The sequence below is a fragment of the Hipposideros armiger genome, unplaced genomic scaffold (assembly GCF_001890085.2).
Source record: "Hipposideros armiger isolate ML-2016 unplaced genomic scaffold, ASM189008v1 scaffold_57, whole genome shotgun sequence".
Taxonomy (NCBI): Eukaryota; Metazoa; Chordata; class Mammalia; order Chiroptera; family Hipposideridae; genus Hipposideros; species Hipposideros armiger.
This window is the reverse complement of record NW_017731407.1, coordinates 4700603-4714455: the sequence shown is the minus strand read 5'-3', so window position 1 is coordinate 4714455 and position 13853 is coordinate 4700603.

Sequence of the window (13853 nt, the reverse complement as noted above, 5' to 3'; positions counted from 1 at the left end):
ACACACACACACACACACACACACACACACACAATCAATCAATCAATCAATACACTATGGACTAATAACTCTGATGAATACAGACAAAAAAATCCTAAACAAAATACTAGCAAATGGAGTACAACAATACATTAAAATGATTATACAGCAAGATTAAGTAGGGTTCATTTCAGAGGCACAAGAATATTTCAAAATACTCAAAATCGCCAATGTGATATACCACATAAACAAAATAAAAGAAAAAAAAACATTATCATAGCAATAGATGCAGAAAAAGCAGTTGACAAGATATAATATCAATTTATGAGTAAAATACTTAATAAATGGATGTAGAAGGAAAGAACCTCAACATAATAAAGGCCACATATTGGGTCTTCGGAAAAGACATAATGTATTTTGTCTATGTTTTTCAAAGGTCATTTATTTATATAAAGAACAAAGATCAATTGATGATATATTGCCCATTTTGTTCAGTAACCTTTTGACATCTTTCAATGAGCTTCATAAGTCCTTGTTCATAGAAGGACCTATCTTTAGTTGTGAAAAACTGAACAAGGTGCTGATTTACAACCTCATTTGAATTGAACATTATACCACAAAAGGAGTTTTGAAGAGAGCAAAACAAGTGGAAGTCTGATGGCGCAAGGTCAAGTGAGTATGGTGGGTGTGGCATCACATCCCATCCAATCTCCAATAATTTTTTTTATTGTTAGTTTCAGGTGTACAGAACAATGCAATAGTTATCCTTTTCACCCTTCGCACAGAAACAACCCCCCTCCTCCACCTACTGCCCTCCCACCCCTGATATCATGCTTATCTATTACAATTCCATTGATTACATTCCCACACTCTGCTCCACATCCCGTGACTATATGTATATATAATTATAGTTGACATATATTATTCAACATCACCTTCAGAAATACAGTGCAGTGGTCAGGCCTCTACACCGACTATGAAGTGGTCTCCCTAACAAGACATGAGTCCATCTGGTCCCTTAAAAAATATTTACAACATTATTGATTATATTCCCTAGACTGTCTTTTCTATCCCTGAGGCCATATTGCAGTTACCAATTTGTATTGTCTCATCTCTTCCCCTTCACACAATGGAGTAATACTCAGCTATAAAGAAGAAGGAAATAGTACCATTTGCAACAATATGGATGGAACTAGAGAACATTATGCTAAGTGAAATAAGTTAGTCAGAGAATGACAAATACCATGTGATCTCACTTATACGTGGATTCTAAAAAACTGAATAAATGAGAAATGTAAACAGAAATAGTCTCAAGCTCCAATAATTTTTGATGGGTGATCAGACCTGTGTGTGGTCTCATATTGTCGCGATGGAACACAACTCCTTTACAATTAACAAGCTCTGGACATTTCTGGATGATGGATTCATTCAAACTGTCCAGTTGCTGACAGTACATATTCAAATTGATTGTTTGGTTCCTTGGTAGGAGCTCGAAAAGCACAACACCTTTAAAATCCCACAACACGGAGAGCATAACCTTCCTCTGATGAATGTCTGCTTTCGATGTCATTTGAGGTGAAACATCAGGTCAGGACTAAGAATGTTTGTGCACCACATTGTTATAAACAATCCATTTCTCATCACCAGTTATCAGTTTCTTCAAAAAAGGATCATTTTCCTCATGTTTAATGAGCATATTGCAGATGTTTATATGCGCCGTCAAATGGACTTCTTTGAGTTCATGTGGAACCCAAATATCGAGCTTGTTGGCATACCCCAGCTTCTTCAGGTGGTCGTGAACACTTGAATGATGGATGTTCAATGTTTCTGCAATCTCTTGTGTCATGTAACGTGGGTTTGACTCTATCAATGCCTTTATTTTGTCGTCATCAACCTTGGTGGGCCTCCCTGACCATGAAGCGTCGTTGAGATCAAAATCACCAGCACGGCATTTTGTGAACCATTGTTGGCACTGATGTTCTTGTAGAGCATTGTCACCATAAACTTTATGCAACTTTTCACAAGCTTGATGAGCATTCTTCCTTTTATGGATGTAAAACAGCAAAATATGGTGAGAATGAAGCTAGAACTGTCAGCTGTCAAATGACATAGCAATAACATAGATGTGAATGACTCTAGTACTTCCAAAAATGAACTAGTATCATCTGTTGCAAACATGCATCATGACTTTTCCAAAGATCCAATAGGAAAAATCCTCAACTAATTTCATACTTAATGGTGAAAAATAAAACCTTTTCCTCTAAGATCATAAACAAGGCTGGTATGCCCCCTGTCACCACTGTTATTCAACATAATATTGGAAATCCTAGCCAGGGCAATCAGACAAGAGAAAGAAAGAAAAGGCACCCAAATTAGGAATGAAGAAGTCAAAATGTCACTTTTTATAGACACCATGACTCTTTATATAGAAAACCATAAAGACTCCACCAAATACCATTAGAAATTAAACAAATACAGAAATGTTGCAAGATACAAAAGCAATGTACAAAAATCCATTGCATTCCTATATACTAACAATGAAATTTCAGAAAAAGAAATAAAAAAAACAATTTGTTTTGCAATTGTAACAACAACAGCAACAACAAAAATACTTAGGGATAAACTTAAGAAAGAATATGAAGAACCTATACACTAAAAATGATAAGGTATTATTAAAAGAAATTGAAGAAGACACAAAGAAATGGAAAGATATTATGTGTTCATGCACTGGAAAAATCAACATAGTTAAAATGTCCATATTACCCAAAGCAATATATATATTTAATGAAATCCCCATCAAAATTCCAAAGGCATTTTTTATAGAACAAAAAATGATCAGTTTTATATGGAATAACAAAACAGCCTTAATAGCCAAAGCAATACTGAAAAAAAGAGAACAAGTCACTCCCTGACTTCAATTTATATTACAAAGTGACAATAATCAAAATGGCATGGTATTGGCAGCAAAACAGACACATGACCAATGGAACAGAATTGAGAACCCAGAAATAAACCAACATATATATGAGAAGATAATTCAACAAAGAAGCCAAAACTATACAATAGAATAAAGAAAGCTTCTTCAATAAATAGTGCTGGAAAAATTGGAAAGCAGCTTTCAAAACAATGAAAGTAGATTGTTGTCACCATATACCAAAATTAATTCAAAATGAATCAAAGACCCAAACATAAGACCGGAAACAATAAACTGCATAGAAGAAAGCATAGACACTAAACTTATGAATCTTGGGTTCAGAGAGGATTTTATGCATTTGAATTCATAAGGCAAGCTAAGTAAAAATAAATGAATGGGACTGTATCGAACTAAAAAACTTCTGCAAAGAAAAAGAAACCATAAACAAAACAAAGGGGCAAGCAACAGAATAGAAGAAGATATTTGCAAACAACACTTCTGATGAGGGGCTAATATCCAAAATATATAAGGACCTCATACAAGTCAACAACAAAAGAAACCAAACAATCCAATTAAAAAATGGGCACAGGGCCTACACAGACACTTCTCCCAAGAAGACATACAAATGGCTAACAGATATATGGAAAGATGTTCAATTTCACTGCTTTTAGGAAAATGTAAATCAAAACCACAGTGTAACTATCTTACACTGGTACCAATGGCTATTATCAACAAGACAAGTAATAACAATTGTTGAAGAGGTTGTGGAGGAAAAGAAACTCTTATGCTGGGGGAAATGTAAGTTGGTGCAGCCACTATGGAAACAATATGAAGTGTCCTCCAAAAATTAAGAATAAAATTAGCATACAACCCAGCAGTCCCTCTTAGAGTGTCTACCCAAGAAATCTGAAAACATTTTTCTGTAAAGACATATGTACCCCTATGTTCATTGCAACCAAAGTGTCCTTTGATAGATGACTGAATAAAGAAGATGTATACTTATACCAAATGGGATACTATTTCACCATAGGAAGAGATGAAATACTGCCATGTGCAACAATACGGGTGGTACTTGAGATTATCATGCTACACAAAATAAGTCAGACAGGAGATGTTCAGAACTTATGACTTCACTCACATGTGGGATATAAAACTGAAAGCAACAAATGAACACAACAAACACACAAACAAAAACTCATAGACACAGATACAATTTAGTGGTTATCAGAGGGTATGGGGGAATGGTTACAAGCAAGGGAGGTCAACTACATGGTGATGGAAAGAGAACTGACTTTGGGTAGTGAATACACAATGTGATATATATTGACAGGTGATGTATTACAGAATAGTACATTTGAAACCTATGTAATTTTACTAACCAATATCACCCCAATAAATTTAATTTAAAAAAAGGGCAAATATCCATGCCAAGCCCTTAAAATGAGATAACTTTCTCTGACCTTTGGCAGAAGAGGAAGTTAGAGAGCTTTGAAGCGTAAGAAGGACCAACTTGTTATGTGTTTGCTGGTTTGAAGATGGAGAGGGCCATATGAGACACAATAGAGACGCCTTTAAGGAGCAGAGTGACCTGCCAGCTGACAGTCAGCAAGGAACTAGGCATCTCCATCCTATAACTCTGAGGAATGAATTTGCTAAAAACTTGCATGGATTTAGAAGTAGGTACTTCTTGATAGTAATCAGATAGGAGTTCAGCTGGTTTCATCCTGATACCCTGATTTCTGCTTTGTGAGATCCTGAGCATAGAAACCAATCAAATGGATTTAGATTTTTGAACTACAAACTGTGAGCTAATAAATGCATCTTGCTTTATGTTCCTTACATTTGTGTTAACTTTTAAGTAGCAAAGAAACTAATACAGTGTGTAATACCAACCTCACTTTAAAATTCTGACTTTACTACCTACTGATTATTGAATATTGAGTGTATTCTTTAATCTATATAAAATTCAGATCCATCTCTAATAAATAAGGATAACTATCACATCTACACTATGTGCAAAAATCATATAATATATGTGAGATTTTTAGTGCACTGCATCATATAGTAAATTATACTGAATTTATACCACTGGCTTTCCTGAATCTTCAACTTGCAGACAGCAGATCGTGAAACTTTTTAACCACCAAACCATGTGAGCCAATTCCTATAACAAATCGTCTTTCCTATATCTATCTATCTATCTATCTATCTATCTATCTATCTATCTATCTATCTATCTATCTATCATCTATCTATCTATCATCTATCTATCTATACATATATCCTATTGGTTTTGTTTTCCTGGAGAAACCTAACTAATGCAATGTGGCTCACATAGACCAATTCTTTGGTTCATATTTGGTTTCTAAGTATGCATACATAATTGGTATGTCTTCCTGATTAATTGACCCTGTTATGCTTAGAATACTCCCTTCTTTGTCCCCAGTAATATTGTCTTAAAGTCTATTTTGTCTGATGTTCATAAAGCTACAATAGCTCTCATATGGTTACAGTTTCATGGTATATCTTTTCCATCCTTTAACTTCCTTTTTTAAATTTAGTTAAATTTATTGGGTAGCATTGGTTAATACCATTATATAAGTTTCATGTGTACACTCTACAATACATCACCTGTATATTGCATCGTGTGCTCATCATCCAGAGGCTAGTTTCCCTCCATCCTTTATCTTTCAACCTATTTGTGACTTTGAAACTCAAGCATGTCTTTTGTTTTTCATCCAGTCAGAAAATCTGTCTTCTGATTTGAGTGATTATTTAACTATATATCCATTTTATTACATGTTTTTTGGGGAAAATAATTTAGGAAACAGGAAATATTTTTCTGAGTGGTGGTGATGAGGCGTGTGAGAGTGGATAGGTAATTACATAACATAGTTTCTAAGGCCTGAGGCTTTATTATCAGAAAGTTAACCTGATCATGCAGATGCTCTGGCCTGGACCATGTATCATTTGCTTAGTGCCTCCTATTCACACTTAACAGAGTTTTATATACATGGAGTGTCAGATTTTAATTTTCCAAAACCATATGATTTGCAATATGCTATGAAGGAATAAGTCATTCATCCTTTTTCTAATTCCACCTTGGATAATGGTCTTTTTTTCATCAACAACACCTGAGAGTGAGGTACCCTAAGTCAACATCAGGAATCCTAAATAAACAAGAAAGACTTGTTTATTTCATTCCCTATAGGTTTTATCTGCTTCTGTCACAAAGAGAATCAATGGGGTGTGTTATTGATATGAAATACTGAATTTCTTCATTGTGTTTATTTTCAATATGAACTGCTATAAAAATAGCTAACCAGACAAGAGTACATCTAATGCTTCAGACTGAAATAGATAATTTACTTATTTGAGAATTTTCATGTGTTTCAAACAAGATAGAGATTGGATTATCTAGGTCTTACAAATTTCAGCTTCCATTTCCAACTTACAACCTTTTCTTTCTGTGGCAAAAAAATGTTTAACTGAGTAATTGGCCACACAGATAAAACCATATATTCTTAATTCCCCAGTGACTACATGGGGGGAATATGATGGAATACTGGTTATAAAGATATAATTTTAATATCTCTATGTGAAAACTTCCAGAAAATTTTCTTATAAAACAGTTTTTATGAATCCTTTGCCCATCCCCACCCCTCCTCTATTCTCCCAGGAATTTAGATGTTACAGGTGATAATGTATCTTGGATGTCATTTGAGAATGAATGAAAGATGTAAGTTTGCTATGTAAGAGCAGAACACTTGAACCTGAAACCCTGAGAGTTATGGGTAACAGACCTGTCATCCTAAATGTGGAATATCACCTTCAGATTTTTATAAGGAAGAGACGCAGTCTTTGATCTTGCTTAATCCACTAATATCTAGAATCTGTTACATACATTTAAACCTAATTCTAGTTTTCAGATCTTTTCTGGTTATACCAGAACAAAATCATCTGCCCTTCTTGTTTCATTTCCTATCATTTTATCTTTAACTGGCATGGCACAAATTAGCATTTGCAGAGATCTAAATTTGCATTTTATTGGCCTGATAGCATATATTTATAATCAGAAAACTATAGATATAATGAACATATAATTGAGGAAAAAATTATTCATCACAGGTAAAGTGAGTATATTTTAACACCAACAATGACAATAGTCAATACCTTATGCTCAATGCTTCAGTAAGTCGCATATATGAAGATGAATGAGAATAGAACCTCCAACCATATATCGATGTCAAAAAATTCACAGGGCAAAGAAACTGTGCACTAAACAATGCAAAGCTTATGCACATAATGGCCTCAGCTGTCATTTATACTGAGATTAGATTTGTATTTGGTACAAGCAAGATTTTCTGGTCATGCATTGGCAAACTCAGTTGCACAGAGAAATATCTATAGGTACAAATATTATATTGCTGTCGTATCTATGAACTTAGTTCGTCTAAGGCAGGGGTCGGCAAACTGCGGCTTGCGAGTCACATGAGGCTCTTTGGGACTTACATGTGGCTCTGAAGTAAAATTGAAAATGAAAGTAAAATTATCATAGTTTCATTTATAAATTTTTTAAAGGACATTATTCACATAATGGTGATTTCATTTGTTTTATGGCTCTCGAATAATTTTTAAATTGTTGAAAGTGACAGAATTGGCTCTTCCATCTCAAAAGTTTGCCGACACTGTCTAAGGCTTTCCCATGGGTAAAAGGAAAAATAACCTATTACCAAATATGAACGATTTCTTTGATAAGAGAATGTTTCTACTAAAGAAAGCAAGCAAATCTTTAAATAAACTTGAAAACTTTTCACTTATAGAAACCCCTTCTTTTATAATGGAATAAAATTTTAAAATTGGAATTAGTACTTTTCCTCTTAATTCTACTTATGATGTGATGTTAGTCAGAACTGTTCAGCAGGAAGTGTCAACTGCCCTGGACACTCTGATATGAAAAATGTATATCAGAGGTGGGAGATCAGACCCCCCTAAAGATTCAGAAGCTTGTCCCATTGGTGAAGGTTTTAGATGTCCCATGTTTGGGGGCATACAGGAGTATCCTATGCAAAATAAAGGATAAGTCATGACATACTCTACTATCTGCATTCAACAAGTGACATAACGCTTGGAAGGCCTATTCTGGAGTCGGCGCATAACTCAGCTGGGAATACTGCTCAACTCATTTATTAAGACTGCTCTCCGGAGAAAATTTAGGTTGCAATATAAGATGTCTCGTCATTTAGACTATATGCAAAAAAAGACTCTATAGTACTGGAGTTATCTGTAATAATAAGGATGGTCTAGGTAAAGTATAGCTCAATAAAAAAGATTAAAAAAAGATAATCAGATTCAACATATAATTTATTTTCTGGATATATGTGGAATTCTGGATGATTGAAATCTGTATGTAGTAAATTAGCTGAAAGCTAACTAGAACACAGTTGGCCCTCCCTATCTGAGGGCTCCTCGTCCATGAATTCAACCAACTGTGGATCAAAACTATACTAAAAAAATGTTTGTTGTCACTGGTGTGTATGATGTAGTTAGAGCTACAATCATTGCATTTATACTGAACATGTACAGACATTTTTCTTGTAATTATTCCCTAAATTATACAGTATAAAAACTATTTACAAAACATTTACATTGTGTTAGGCATTATAAATAATCTAGAGGTGATTTAAAGTATATGGGTTGCATAGGTTATATGAAAATACTATATTTTATATAAGGGACTTGAGCATCTGTGAATGTGGGTATCCACAGTGGTCTGGGAACCAATCCCCAATGGATGCTGAGGAAGGACTGACTGCAACATAAAATTAGATATAATATAAAAAACAACCTAATTTGATTCAAAGTCATACAATTTTAGAAGTAGAAATAATTAGAGATCCTTTGAACTGAACATCTCATTTTAGAGGTGTGAAACTGAGTAATAAAAATATTGTAATTCATGCAAAATAACACATTCTCAGAGTAACAACTCTAGTTTACTTCTTCCCCAACCTGTAAATGTTCTTTCCTCTACTACCCAGCTCCATGGTGATCGATAATATGGTAAAATCCAGGCAAAGGATAATGGAAAATCTATTCCGTTTCTGCACTAAAAGTATTATCCTGTCAATGAAACAAATAAACACCCTTTACATATTAATAATATGGGATGAAAATATTAATAACTGACAACAAAATGTATACATAAAGTTGACAGAAGTTGGAAAGTAGAAAGCAGGAAAAAGAAGAATCAAGTGATACTGACTATGGAAAAAATATTAATAAATACAGATTTATCTATGTTATATAAATTTGAAAAAGTAAGCTATATGTGGGTGCAAGGTAGATAAGAGGTGGTACCTGGGAGTAAAATCTTTATCTAGTGTCACCCAAATCAAATCGAGTATTTGATTCAAAGACTAGTCTAAAATATTAGTGAAAATCAAATTTTAAATCTGGCAATCCCTGACAGGAGAATCTCAGTGCAGGTTACAAGGAAGCCCAGTAAGTATTGAAAATCTGACTATGGTACATCAAGTGTCTATATGACCAGAGATATACATCATGAAGTGGATAATATCTGATCTACCATGTCATAACACAGGACTGGGATATTTGAATCCTGGCATAATAGGTTAAAAGAACACAACAGGTGACCAAGACTTCTTTGTCACTTTTCATTTACTGCTATTACACTGACCTGACACCTCTCCCTAAGTTCACATTTATAACTTTTTGGGGTTGGGGGTGGTTATGAAGATCTGTACGTAAGTAAATCAGGAATTAAGGGCTGCAATAACCCAGGGGTGGTCTTGGAAGACAGCGGTTAAAGAAAACACTTACAGGGAGCAGACCTGTACACCTAGCTATCAATTTTATGTGAAGTAAGACATGACCTTGTACGAGAATATATATGAAATAATAAGACGTATTGGTTAGAATTGGAATATTGAATACAAAGTGAAGAGGCACGTGAACTGGCTCATGAGAATGGGTACAAAGCATGTGAGCCTTTGTCTCTCACTTACATGCCCACCCGAAAGCATCCTCCCCATAAAATATACTAAAGAACCAAGAAGAGAGAATTACTTGCTCAATGGGTATCAGCCATCCTCTTTTTCTGTCATATCAGTGAAAGTGTAATGGACTCACAGATAGAATAATCTGGGGATGGGATACAGGGACTGCACAGGCCCAACAGGCTTGATTACCAATCGCCAAAACTGATCTATTTATTGCTGCTGCCTACTGAACAGTCAGCAACAGATGCTGCAGCTAGGCCTTCAGTATATTGCCAAAGCTTGAGGATACAGCTGCCACTTTGGGCAAGTTGATTAAATTTCTAGCCTAGAGGGGGAGTATCATTACCTAATGGAGATCAATACATATCCCTAATATTGATATTAACCAACCATAAGTCCTTGACCAGCACCACTATTATGCACGCACAGAGTATCTGATTTACTGATATCCCATGTAACATCACCTTAGACCAAGGAACTCACTTTTTGATGAAGGATGCGTGACAGATACATAACTGAAAAGATCTTCTGGTCAAAACATATACCAAATCACCTGGAAACTGCTATCCTGATAATTATTACATAATTATCCTGTTGGCATTATTTCTTTGATACAGCTAATATTTCCGATGAACCCCTGCCAGTTTGTGGTTCTACATATGAATACACTTTGCATTAAGAGCCATCAAATAATACTGTCTTCCTCATAGGCAGAATATACAGGTCCAGGTAACAAAGGGCAGGAGTGGTCTCTCTCTCCATCACTCTTCATGACACATGCTCAGGGGTCTGTGCCTCCCATCCCAGCGACTTCAGGTTGAAGGATTAGAGGTCAAATGTTTCCCAGAGGGGTTGAAAGCTGCTTTGAAGGGACACAGCTATGTTTTACTATATCTAAAACTATAGGTGCCACATGAATAATTTAGAATCCCCATGCTAGAAGAAAGTAGCTACTATTCTTGCAAAGGTAATTGATCCTGATTATCCTGAGTAGATCTGATCACTGTGATATAATGAGAACATGGAGTCCAGAGCACAGGACATTCACTGGGGCACCTCCTGGTGCTTCCCTCTCTTGTGTTAATTATGAAAGTGCAATTGCAGCAGCCACACTCTAATAAGAAACAAGAAATTTACTGAAATTACTTGAAGAAATAAATTTTCACAGAAACCAAGAGTTCAAATTGCCCAGGAATTAAGGAATTGGTTGCCTTCCTGGGCAAGTACCTACACTAAAAAAAGTGATAACCTAGAAAGTGGAGTCTAAACTGGGTGCTAGAGAAGGTGATATTAATAAGTATGAGGGCCTTGAACACCACTGCAATGGGGGCTACAGCTCATCCCACTAACCTTTCGGTTAATTATTTTCCTTCTTTTTAGAACTGTGACACAATACCACTTTGTCAATGACTGTAAAGGACAGACACCAGTAGATGCTGAGATATGCAACAGTAGGTGTTATTGGTACTCTCCCTGCCCATATCTACTTGGCACTCACATGTGCTTCCTGACGGCTTCTTATATGAGCATAAGAATCTGTTTGATGGCTTTTTATGACTGGCAATTTGCTCAGCCCTCAAGCAAAGCAAGCCTGACTTTCTGGGAAATTCATTAATTCAAAAACAGCTCTGGAGAAGTTATGGAATGAGCAGCTCCCATAATCTTTGAGTGGGGAAACTCTGAGGCACGCTCAAAATATTTTCCAGATTTCCTTAGCAGAACTGCAATCCAGTCACCTATATCTGTAATCTGCTCAATAAAGCATCCTTCATTGGAGTTCTCTCTCCCATCTCATGTCTCCTCTTCCTTATCCCATCATCTCCTAAATAAACCCCTTACACTTAAATCCTATCTCATTGTCTGTTTCTGGGGGAACAAAAGTTAAGATAGGATTCATGCTGCCTCCTTGACTAAAATCAATATAAATCCAATTATACTTAAAGGTTCCTCTTGGGACCATTCCCCTCCATACTATGAATTTTGCTTTAATGCCCATGATTCACAGTAATATGTCTATCCTTTGAATAATTGTGACATTAATTGTGGAATATAGTTTGACCTTGCATCAACAAATATCTTGTTATAATTTTTTTTTTGTTTAAAGTTCTTCCTGTCTCTCCAGGATAGTATCCCTTCATAATGTTATCTATACATAGTGATCAAAAAATTCTTCCTGAATTTTATCAAATCCTTCAGTTTTGGAATTTTAGACAACCAGTCCCTTGTGATTGCATCAGCCTATACTTCCAGTGAGATAAACTGAAGTTCTAAATAGTTAGTGAGGTCTAAGGCTAACAGCAGTACTATATCTATGCTCTCTTCTCTTACATAATGTTTTTGTGAATAGTTACAGCTATGATATTCCACTCAAACATTGGAAGGAATTTGCAGGAACTAGATAATTGGGCTTCATAGGACAGGCTCATGTGATAAAGGGTACTATACCAATTAATATATTAAAATAGCTTTATGGTTTAAATAGAATGTCATTGTTTATGTGTATACTGTTTTTTTTTTCTTTTACCTTACAACCATGTTATTGAACAAATGAAAAACTAAAAAAGTACATATTCCAGCAATATCCTGTATCCCTAGGAATCCAAAGTGTTTCCTTCTGGAAGAATTTTTTGCAATGCAAATTGAGCTCTTATTTGGTCCTTATATCAGACACCTATGAAATATTTTCTGTTCTGACAAAATACTATCAAAGAAAGTATTTTTTACATTTTATATACTGTTTACACTTTGCTGCAGAGTATATGCTGTGATTAGTGATGACTGTAGAAGACCAAAGAAAAATTTTTTACAATTGAAATTAATAGAAACAAAATAATAGATTTTCTGCTAATGTTTATGTTTAAATTCCTAAAGTCTCAGATACATATTGCTTTTTTTATCACTAAAAGGACATATATACCTCTATTTGTTTTGTAATCTGCATACAAATGTGTTTTCCACTTGATTTTAAGAGTTTTAATAGTGCTTATCTACCTAGACATACAAATACACACACAGATATATACACACACAGTTTTGCACATATGATATATACGTGTGTATACATAATATATAAATATGTGTATGTAAAATATTTGTATATATGAAATTCATATATAATTTATATGCCCAGGACTTGGCACAGTGATTGCAATAGTCAATATAACAAAATTTTTGTTGAAATGAATTTTTTATCTAACTATAATATACTTCTATATTTTGCATGGTCAAAGATGTTTTACATTGGTTTTTCTGGATGTTTGTCTTCATTTGATCAAAGATTGAGAGAATTCATTGTCACCGTGACTAAGTTCTCTTTATTATGTATTGTCTCTTTTTAAAGTCAAGGAAAGACTTAGAGAAGCCAAAGTCCTGGCTGCCCCTCATATCTCATTACCCAGAAATGTGCCTTATGTCCATACTAAAAGTCACTGAGAAGAGGAAAGGAAAAAGTAAAATTGCCTTGGACCTATCATGATTCACCCCTGAGGCTGGGAAGGAAGCCCACTGATAGCTGAATAGAGAAACAAATAAAGCCATACGTCTATCTAATAGATTAGTGATAATTGCTTTCACAATCTTCAAAGAGATAAAACTACTAGCAAAATCGGTTAAGTTTTTATCAGAAAGATGACCTAGTTTAATATTCTCCATATTACTAAGTCTTGTCACTGTTAGGGTTCATGTATAAAAATTATCATTCTTGTTCTTGCCTTGATTGAGTAACCTGTACGTATAAGTTTACCTGTACACTTACATCAATTCCGTCTTCTTTTGTGTGTATGAAAATAATTCTGCCCCCATTTTATGAACGTTAACACAGAGTAATATTTTCATAATTTTAGCATTACATCTTATTACAATTTAGTAAAATCTCTTTGTGTGTTTTAGCACATAGTTTTTATTCCTATTGAGTTTTCAGCTGTATCTCATAACGCCAT